General features: G+C 39.8%; 1 protein-coding gene across 1 annotated transcript in view; it reads left to right on the top strand.

Moving 5' to 3' along the window:
- Positions 1–10,023, top strand: part of CASK (calcium/calmodulin dependent serine protein kinase) — a 368,751-nt gene that overhangs the window by 207,343 nt on the left and 151,385 nt on the right.

Below are 10,023 nucleotides of genomic sequence, written 5' to 3'. Positions count from 1 at the left end.
GTCACTGGAATCAAATGTCATAGAACTGGATAGAACTTCATGATCATCTATGAGTAGAAACCCCCCCCCCTTTTTTTTCCGAGGATAAAACAGTGAGGCCCAGAGCAGTACACACACTGTAAACACAGACTATACTCAATGAACTAACCCATTTTACTTGAAATTCTTCTGTGCTGCCTCCATTCAGATTCATAGTAGTATATTTTTTGGATCATTTCTTTAATGAATTTGGGGAATCCTGATAAGTATCAGAATCTAAAGACCAAATATGCCTCAAATCAAATGAATAGTTATATTATGATATGAAAAATTGTGAAACTAATTTTATGATAGGATTGTTTCATCAGTCTGTGAGCCATTAACTAAATGAAAGCTAAGTGTGTACAGCTGAGGAGCCAGACCTGCATCACACATTACCCTTCCTTGGCTAGTTAAACCCCAGTTGGACCCTGAGAATGGGAACAGAAATCTAATTTCATCAAGCCTGGGTGCTTTAGTTATCAGTAAACCTTCATTAAAAATTAATTATTTATTCATTTAAAATTAATAGAAGTACTTTGCCATTTCTCATAATCCCCAATGCTTCTCTTATTTCATGCTGATTGCATAAATTCTTTCTAATGTTTGCTGATATTTTCCTCTAAAACAGAAGTGAGGACTACCTGAGGGTCTGGATTTTGTTCTGCTGCTATTCATCTTTGCAGTGCTTGCCATCATTTAATTAAGAGCAGTGACTCATCAAGGGATACATAGCCATTGATTGCAGTAATTTGGCCTCTGGAATTCCTATCATTTTTCTTTCAACAATTTTTCATGTTCCAAGAAAGAATTATTTAGGACAAAAAAGTTTGAAGTAATTTAGAGAAGAAAGAATGGAAAGAGAATGCTGTTTATAAGTGATCAAAAGATAATTTTGGTATTACCATTTTGAGACCTAAGGTCTTTTGGTCCAAAAAAAAAAAAAAAGAAAGGAATGCCCTTGCTCACCACAACTTGTCTTCCAATGTCCTCAAACTCACTAAATGATACCATCAGTTATTCAAGCCAAAAACCTAGGAATCATCCTTGACTCCTGTTTTCTTCACTCCTCACATCAAATTAACTGCTGCTTCTTCAGCTTCTTTTATCACCACCACCAGTACTAGCCACATCTAATGAAAGCCTTTTATGTGCCAGGCATCTTGTTATGTGCTTTACATGCATATCTTATTTAATCTTCACAATAGCTGATGAAATAAATACTGTTAAATAAACATCTTCATCTTAAAGTTGAGAAAAACTAAACCTTAGAAAAGGTTACATAAGTTGCCCAAGGTCATGCAGCCATCTGCCCTCACAGAGCAAGAGAGCAAGTGATTGAAGAGAACAAGACATAGCTACAATGCCTTTTTTTTTTGATCTAGCCTCTAAAGTCAACACTGTCACTTCTGCAGTATTCTGTTGGTCATCCAAAGCCAGCATTGATTTGGTGTGGGTGGGATAAATATCAGGTGATGGTCATTGGGAGCCATCTTGGACCACAGATGACAGTCAGCCATTGAACCAAGGGAGAGCCAGAAGTACTGCTTAAAGTGATGATCAGACAACTGTTAATATATCGGGCAAGAATGCCTGAATAGGTGGAATTTCTGCCATTTCTTCTACTATTTTGATTTTTTTTTAACAGCTCTGTGGTTTTCTTAAAACAGTACAGTTCATTTCACAAGTACTTATTGGAGTTCCTACTGTGTTCTTTAGTGGCACGTGGAGGTCGCAGAAAAAGTATATTAACCACAGGCTTATTTGGGGTCTCTGGAAATTCAAGAGAGATTCCACAAGCAAGCCGAGAATTCATGTTAATATGTGATGTGTGGTACAAACTTTTAAGTACTCTATGAATTAGGAAAGGGAGAAAACAGTCAATCATAGTGGTTCTCACAGGCCGAAGAACTGGAAGGAAAGAGAACACACAGTGAGCAGCAATTCCGTGCCAGTACCAGGCAGAGTGTTTTACATGTAAGAGCCCTAGCAAGTGGCAACGGTAGTCAGTCCCATTTTACACCTGAGGAAATTGAGTCTCAAAGACATTAAATAACATACCCAAGGTGACACAACTAATAAGTTAACTTTAAAGCATGTTTTTTTTTTTTTTTCCAACCTCACGCTCTGTCTTAGCAGAAATTACTGGTTTTTCTCTAGCGTCAATAAGGGGACCTTATGGTAAGTAAACTGGAGTCAAGTTTTGAATACTTTTAACTTGATTCGCACGGGGTTTCCTGTTCCTAGACTCTGAGGTATGGAAGAACTTGAGCCCCATTTTTTCTGTCTTTGAAAACTTTGGACTTCATTAATCTAATTTTTATCCTATCAATATCAGTATAAATTCTTTATGACTTAAGTGATTTTGAGTCCCCTAATTGAAATAGAAGGAAATTTTTATTTATATCTTTCTAAGACACTATGAAGTATTATTGCAATCGATAAAAAGTGTAAATATCAGAATACAAGATTAACAGAAATATAACCTGTCAGGCAGAAATTTCAAGAATTGAAGTTCTCTATAAAAGTGACCCTTTGGACTTTTCTCATTCAGGTCACCAGTAGTTTTCTTTGGCTCTCATTCATCTGTCCCAGACTTCTGCTCTTCACAGTTCTGCTTCTGTTATCCAAGTCTAAATACTTTTGCCTAACCATTCTAATTACTTCTTATATCATCTGCCAAATACTGGCCTCTTAAGTGTTCTGCTCTGAACCTTATGATTTATTCCTTGAGGTGTTAGAGTAGTAACTCCTGCCTGGAGTGAAGTCTCCTGCTTTTGACATACTTCTTTGAGTATCAAGTGTATCCTTCACTCTGGCCACAGAATTCATTTGGAGTGGTTCAGTGAGAGTGATTCGAAGGGCAGGCATTGCTATAATTTGTTTTGACAATCCATGGCGAGCGGTATTCAGCAGAGGTGCATGAGAGCTTTCCTGATGGATTGTTGGGGGTTAGGATTAGAGTTCCTTTTCAACTTGCCTCAGAGCTAGAACCCAAAAGACGCAGGACAGCTCAGTCATACCTGAACCTTTGTGCTTCAACTTGACAGCTATTTTGGGCTGCCCGAGCTAGTGTCTTCTAAAATGGCAACAGTTGGCCTTTTAAGCTCTCTCCCTGACTCAATCAGGAGCTCAGGGTATTGGGAGGCTGGTGTGCAGGAAGAGAAGACAAGCCTTATGTAGTCCACTTTAGAACATCACATTCAAAAGGTAATTATTTCTTCAAGAGGGAGCAGGGGCAATGGAAGCCTTTATCCAGTTCATTGCACGCCCGAGCCACTGGTTACCTTTAGGAGGAGTGAAGCAGACACTTGTTACTCAAAGCTGTGGTTTGTTCAAGGCTCACCGAGCCCCCTGCTCTCCTCAGGATGTGGTGTCTGGCCACAGCCCCATCTCTGTCTCCAGTTGCACTGTGCTCAGGCCCTCACCGCCAACTACAAGCAGCTATAATCATGGCCGTCCTACCCTTGATCAAAGTGGGAGAATCTTCCACTTGCTTGCTTTCTCAGCAAGCCATGGGATTATTTGCCTCAAGAACCATTAAAAATAAACAAACAAAAACAGAAATTACAGTCCAAAGTTTGGAAATTTATAATTGTACAGAAAAGTGTTTAGCTTTGTGAGAAAGGTCGATGACAAAACATCAGTGGATGTGCCAATCAAGAGTTTGACTGCTCCTTTGGCTTTGGTTTTTCCATGTAGGCTTGAATGCACTGGCTAGACACTGTCTTGTAGAAATGCACAGCATGGAAACATAGTGGCAGTCGTTAGAACTGGAATGAAGAGCAGCTGGGAAATTAGCAGGTTCAGGGAAAGGGAGACTTTTTCGCACTGGATCAGATGAGGCAAAAATATTTTTAAGACAGGCAAATTTTGAATTTCAGCATCTTTGAGTCAGTCGAGTTTGGTTCATAGCATACTTCAGGACCTACCTTTTTTTTCAGGTTCTTTGAAAAGCCAAAAGTAGATTAAAATTTCTGAAAATGGGACATTTGATGAGAGAATTCCAAAAATAATTTAGGCCATTGTAGTGCCACAGGTACAAAACACATGCGTACACCTGTACCCTGGGAAATAATGACTTGAATTGCAGTGAGATTTAGGGAATTAAAAAGGCATCGTACACCAGTGCCCAGAACTCTCACCATTGTCACTTTCTTCCCAAGACCCAGTTTTCCTGACCATTTTATTACCAATCACTTCTTTGGAATTTCTAGATAAAATTGTCTTGGGGCTAAGTGCTCCATGTCACTTCCTGTCTTTATGCAAGAGGGGGAAAAGAGAGATGTCAAGGAAAGATAGGGAAGAGGTGGGCATCTGCCCTTGTACCTCTTGTACGTATTAGTGTCTAGATTTGTTTTCTCTTATTAAGAGCTCCAAATATCTAAGTAACAAGCTCTCCTGAGAACCGCATTTAGAAAATGTATAAATAATGACAACCACTGAATTGCTTTTATGTAATATTAATTCATTTAATTGTTAAGATATTTAAATAAAATATCTCTGAGATGTATACCATTGTTACTATCATTCTTCTAGATGAGAAGATTTAGGTCCACGGTGGATAAATAACTTGTTGATGGTAATAGAATCGTTATGTTGTGGGGCCCATATTCGAACCCAGGTAGTGTGACTTTAGCAACCGTACTCTTAGCTACTACGAAAATCTGGATTAGTGTTTTAGGTAAGGTGACCAAGTATCCCCAGTGCCCAAAACCGTATTTCACTTATATACCTGTTTCCAGTTTTCAATCTGGAAATTTATTAATTGCTACCTATTCCCCTTGTACAGGTACTTTTTTTCCCCTTTCCATTTGGTAGTAATCTGAAGATCATATTTGGAGTCTCTGAATATATTTTTTCCCTTTCACCCAGTGGATTTTAGCACTCATTGATGATTGCCTAAATCATTTCTTATGTTGGTTTCATCTTTGTAATGTTCTGACAGATAGAGATATATTAGACTTGAAATAGTTATTTTGAGATATCATTCTAAACATGGCTTGGTGTTTTAGATAGTTCGCACATTGTACTATATGTGGCATAGTTTCTAATATTACCATGTAGTCTGTTTTGCCACCTCCTCCATCAAAAACCAGCCTAGAATGTGTTGTTTTGACAAACCTACAAATAAAATACTGAATCCAGGAAATATAAGTTCTCTGGAAAGTTCCAAATCTCCAGAAATAGCTGATAGAGACAATTGGAGAGGAGACAACTACAGCTAAATTTTAATAGCCTGCAGAGAATCCTTTCTTTAGCAACGCTTTGGCCAGCAGAGGGCAGTGTATTACCAGCCCTAGTTAAACCTCACTTGCTGTTAAAGGCTGAAGTCTTGCACGATTTTCCAGCTAGAAACTTGGAACAATGAAAAAATTTAGGTTTTTTAATCATAGCAATTCATGAACATAGTTTTGAAAAATCAACTAATGCTAAAAGGCTTGTAACGGAAACAATGTGTCATTTGTTATGCAATTTAAAGTATATTTTACCTAATGAAGAAAGCATAGGAGAAATCACCTTTGCCCTCTACTGTGGTCATTCCTTCCTGTCGGTTTAGCAAAACTCTGTAGATTCCTTCATCTTAAGAGACCAAGAGTTGTCTCATTAGGTAACGTGTACTTGTTTTTTAATCTCTGACAACACATGGTTTGTTACTAAATCTTCAGTAACCCTGCCACTCCCCATCCTGCAGTGGTTTGGAAAGTAAATCTCTCTCCCTGTATCTTTCACACCCAGATACACACACACACACACACACACACACACACACACACACACACACAGCTTTTAAGCAAAATAATTTGAGGCAGTGTCTTTTTTGTTGATTAAACTACTTACTATACTTGATGGTACCTTTTTAGAAATTAATATTATTTATCTGCTGCTGCATGCCAAACCAACCCCAGACTTGGTGGCTTATGACAACAACCATTTGTTCATTCTCAATCCTGCAGTTTTTTCTGGGTTCAGCCAGACAGTTCTTCTCCCAGTCTCACCTGGGGTCACTCATGCAGCTTCTTGGTTATCCGAGGCTGAATGGTCCACAGTTAGCCCACTCGTATCTGGAGCCTCAGCTGAGATGCTTGTGCAGGCCGAATATCTCTCCCCATGTGATCTTTCACCCTGGATTTATTTCCACCGTGATGGTCCCAGGGTTCCGGGAGCACAAAACTGAAAGCCGCAAAGCCTTTTAAGATCTTGCTCAGATGCCATACAATGTCTACCACATTTTATTGGTCAAAGCAATCACAGTACCTGCTCGTATTCAAGAGGTAGGCAAAGACTTCACTTATGGATGGGAAGAGCTGCAGAGCATTTAAATCTACCACATTTTTTTAATGTCCTTGTGACTACAGTGTTCTAACTAGATTTTTCTTCCCTCAAAGTACAGTACATTGGCTCCTGCTTAGGAATTAATACAGTAAGCATACCTCAGAGTCCATGGTTTCTTGGATAATATCCAAAAACAAAAGTTAAGTTTACTTTGCAAAGGGATACCCACTGTGCCCCACTTCAGTCTTGGAGGTATCATTTTCTTTTGATTATTTCCTGTATTAATAGTATCATGGGCATTCCCATCGTAGCTCAGTGGTTAACGAACCTGACTAGTATCCTTGAGAACGCGAGTTCAGTCCCTAGCCTCGGTTAAGGATCTGGTGTTGCCGTGAGCTGTGGTGTAGGTTGCTGGGGCTGTAGCTGTGGTGTAGGCCGGCAGCTGTAGCTCTGATTCGACCCCTAGCCTGGGAACCTCCATGTGCCATGGGCGTGGCCCTAAAAAGACAAAAAGACCAAAAAAAAAATAGTATCATGAATCCATGCTATTTTCCTTTGTACTGCTTATCCTCTGTAAATAGCCCTTTTCTGTTTCCAGAACTAATCTAGCTTTTCATTAAAACTAGAAGAAAAGTCTGTTTCCACTAACTTGATCCTAAGAACTAGATAATTGCTTGACATCTCTGATACTCGAGCCTGAAAGGATATAGAAAGATGATTAGCTTGCCCCTCTGGTAGCTTTTCCCCCCACCACGCTAGGTTGTACTTCTCACTGGAGGTTTACTTATTTGCAGGATCACAAGGGCCAACCTCAGAGCATGAGACCCTCACTGACTTACTTGGCGGACGCCTCTCACTACTTGCCACATATATTTGGAACTCTGTAATCAGTCCGCACAAGAGCTGACCCTGTGTGTTCCAGTGTTTTTCAAGTCTCGCTGGCCGCAAAGGGGAACTGAATATGAACATGCATGCAAACCTCATCAGTTCCCTTTGCAACCAGCTGAAAGTTGTTTTTAATATAGCGGAAACAGTATTTTTCTTTTGAGTACAAACCAAATTTCCACACAAAAAATGAAGCATTTCTGCTTCTGACAGATCAGGGGACACAGAAGAGGGCACTAAATTGTGAGAAAGGCAATTAAAAGAGAAAGTCGTAAAACAAAGAGATAAGACTGAACTGGGGAAGAGAAAGACGTGCTGCTGAGTACAGGAAAGGAAGAAAACGGGGGAGGGCATATTGAGGGTATGCAGAAAGTCTTGATAGATGATAGAACATGAGAAGAGGCAGGAAACATAGAAAGGAAATGTCTGTAACAGGAAAGGGCCTATAACAGCATTGCCAGCAAAGTTAATGGAAGACACTGTCTTTTGGTCCAGAAGTTTGCCATTGGATAAAATTTGAAAATATCACACATCAGAGTGATTACCATTCTCACCTGAGTTTACGCCATTGAGCCAGTTTTACAGTGAAGGTGCCATGTCCCCATTTCATGATGCAGTGTGGTAACCCATTTGACCACTCTGATTACACGAAACAAAGCCAAATGTCGGTAAGAAGGCAGAGAAACCGGTGCACCTAACATAAATGTCACAGTATTCCCAGAAGCCACCAACTTATTTTAGATAGAGTTTAAACAATCTTTCTAGCAGTAAATATTAGTGGATGCCTTTGAGGTGCTGATCAAGGGACATGGGACAAATCTGCTACAAAAGAAGATTCTGCGAAACTGTTTGGGGACCATTGACCACACAATGGAGAGTCCCCCGGTCTCCCCCGACAACGGCACACATCTGAGTGGACCTGATGGCATGACTGTTCAGGCACAACATGATGCAGCAATAAGATCGCAGGCAGCCCTGGTTGCCACTCGTTATTAAGGCATTGAATGTTCTGTAAAACCCAAAACTTCTATTAAAGGGATCTCAAGAACATCTAATCCAAACTTGAATAAATGCTCGAAATACTTGGCTACCTTCCCAGCCTGCTGAGGATCCACACTCTATTGAAACACTTCTGTTAGAAATAACTCACTGGCTTTCTATTCCATTTGAGATCTGCAGTTGTTAGAAAACCCTCTTCTCCAATCTGGTGAGATATGCTGCGTGCACTTCCCATCCTTCACCAGGCCTCTTTCTGCTTGCTCTCTGCTATGCACATTTTTGCTCTAACATCTTTCCTTTAATCTTACATTTTAAGAATAAATAATCCCCTTCTTTCAAACGGTCCCTCTGGCATCCTCTCCTCTTCTAGTTGCCCACGTTTCAGAGTATGGTTCTGACTTGCACAAGCATGGGTCTGCTGTAGCTCCTGTCCTGGACGTAGCTGTGATTGTGAAAGCCGAGGTTAAATTCCCCTTCGTGAGTGCTTCACCTCACCTCGTTTGATCCAAGTCAGCTTCTACCGTGTATCTCCCTAGTGCTGATGTCATCTTCCATTTTATAGATTCCCCCATCTTCCCTTGGCGTTTGAGTATTTCAGTAACATATATTGAATGTTTCCTAATGGCCAAGAACATTTATTCACACATTTAGTCTTCATAACACTGCGAGTTAGTTGCTACTATCATTCTTATTTTTTCAGTAGAAGAAAGAGCATTTATACAAGGTTACAGAGTAAGTGGTAGAGCCAGAAATTGAACTCAGGCAGTCTGCCTGTAGCAGCTGCCCTTTTAACCTGTTATGCTGCCTCTCAGCTCATTATTAGTAATATTAAACGTCACTGGGCTAAGACCTATTGGATCTAGCCCCACCATACTCCTTGCCATGGTTTTACCAGTGGGATGATACTCCCGGTCCATTGGTCAAGACTCTTCCCCTGGACTTTATTTGGACGAGCAATACCAACATCTTTCTAAGTAACCCCTCTCCCCCATTTTTCCAAGTTTCCCTCACTAACCTGCTAGTGAATGGCCGATTCTTCCTTTAAATATGTTGATACATTTAACAGGTCAACTTCTGGCCTAGGAGACTTTCTATTGCTTTAAAATTGTTTGCACACCAGCGGATATTTGAATTTTGTAGTTTAACTCTGAGAAAACATTTCCATGTTCTCAGGGGACACCTGATTTGCACACCTATGTACTATTTCTGACAGATGCCAAGTTGTCTAATTATAAGATAATTCATCTGCAAATTCTTTAGCTTGAGGAGTATATATATTTCAAAGGGCCAGGGTTCATCTAGATTTACTGATTGGAAAATGTTTTCCTTTGCTTACGGTGTCTGGCAAAAGAAATCATAAGCAAAAAAAAAAAAAATCATAAGCAAAGTAAAAGACAATCCCATATGGGTAGAAGTTATTTGCAACCCATTTAAAGCACAAAAGATGAATATATAAAATTTATAAACAATTATTTCAATAATTTAAAAGAAAAAAAGCAAAAGCAACTCATTACAGGGAAAAGGGGGAAATGTGTAGATATGAATAAGTCATTCACCCAAGAAGAAACCTGGATGGGAAAAAACAAAACAAAACCAAAAAAACCTTGAGATGCTGCTGCGCCATGTCACTTGTAATCAGGAAAGCACACATTAGACCCACAAGGAGATGCCATTTCATCACCTCCCAGATCCGCGAAAGTTAGTAAACCTGATAAAACCAAGTATTTATGAGGATGTGGGTAGAGGAAGATCTTACTAGTGGTGTGATAAGTGTAAAGTCACTTTGGAGATCGATTTGTCACAAGTGAAATAAACTGAAGATGTGCACACCCTTTATAACCAAGC

Source organism: Sus scrofa, chromosome X, assembly GCF_000003025.6.
Source record: "Sus scrofa isolate TJ Tabasco breed Duroc chromosome X, Sscrofa11.1, whole genome shotgun sequence".
Lineage (NCBI taxonomy): Eukaryota > Metazoa > Chordata > Mammalia > Artiodactyla > Suidae > Sus > Sus scrofa.
The sequence above is the reverse complement of the archived record's forward strand: the minus strand, read 5'-3'. Positions and strand labels throughout refer to the sequence as shown.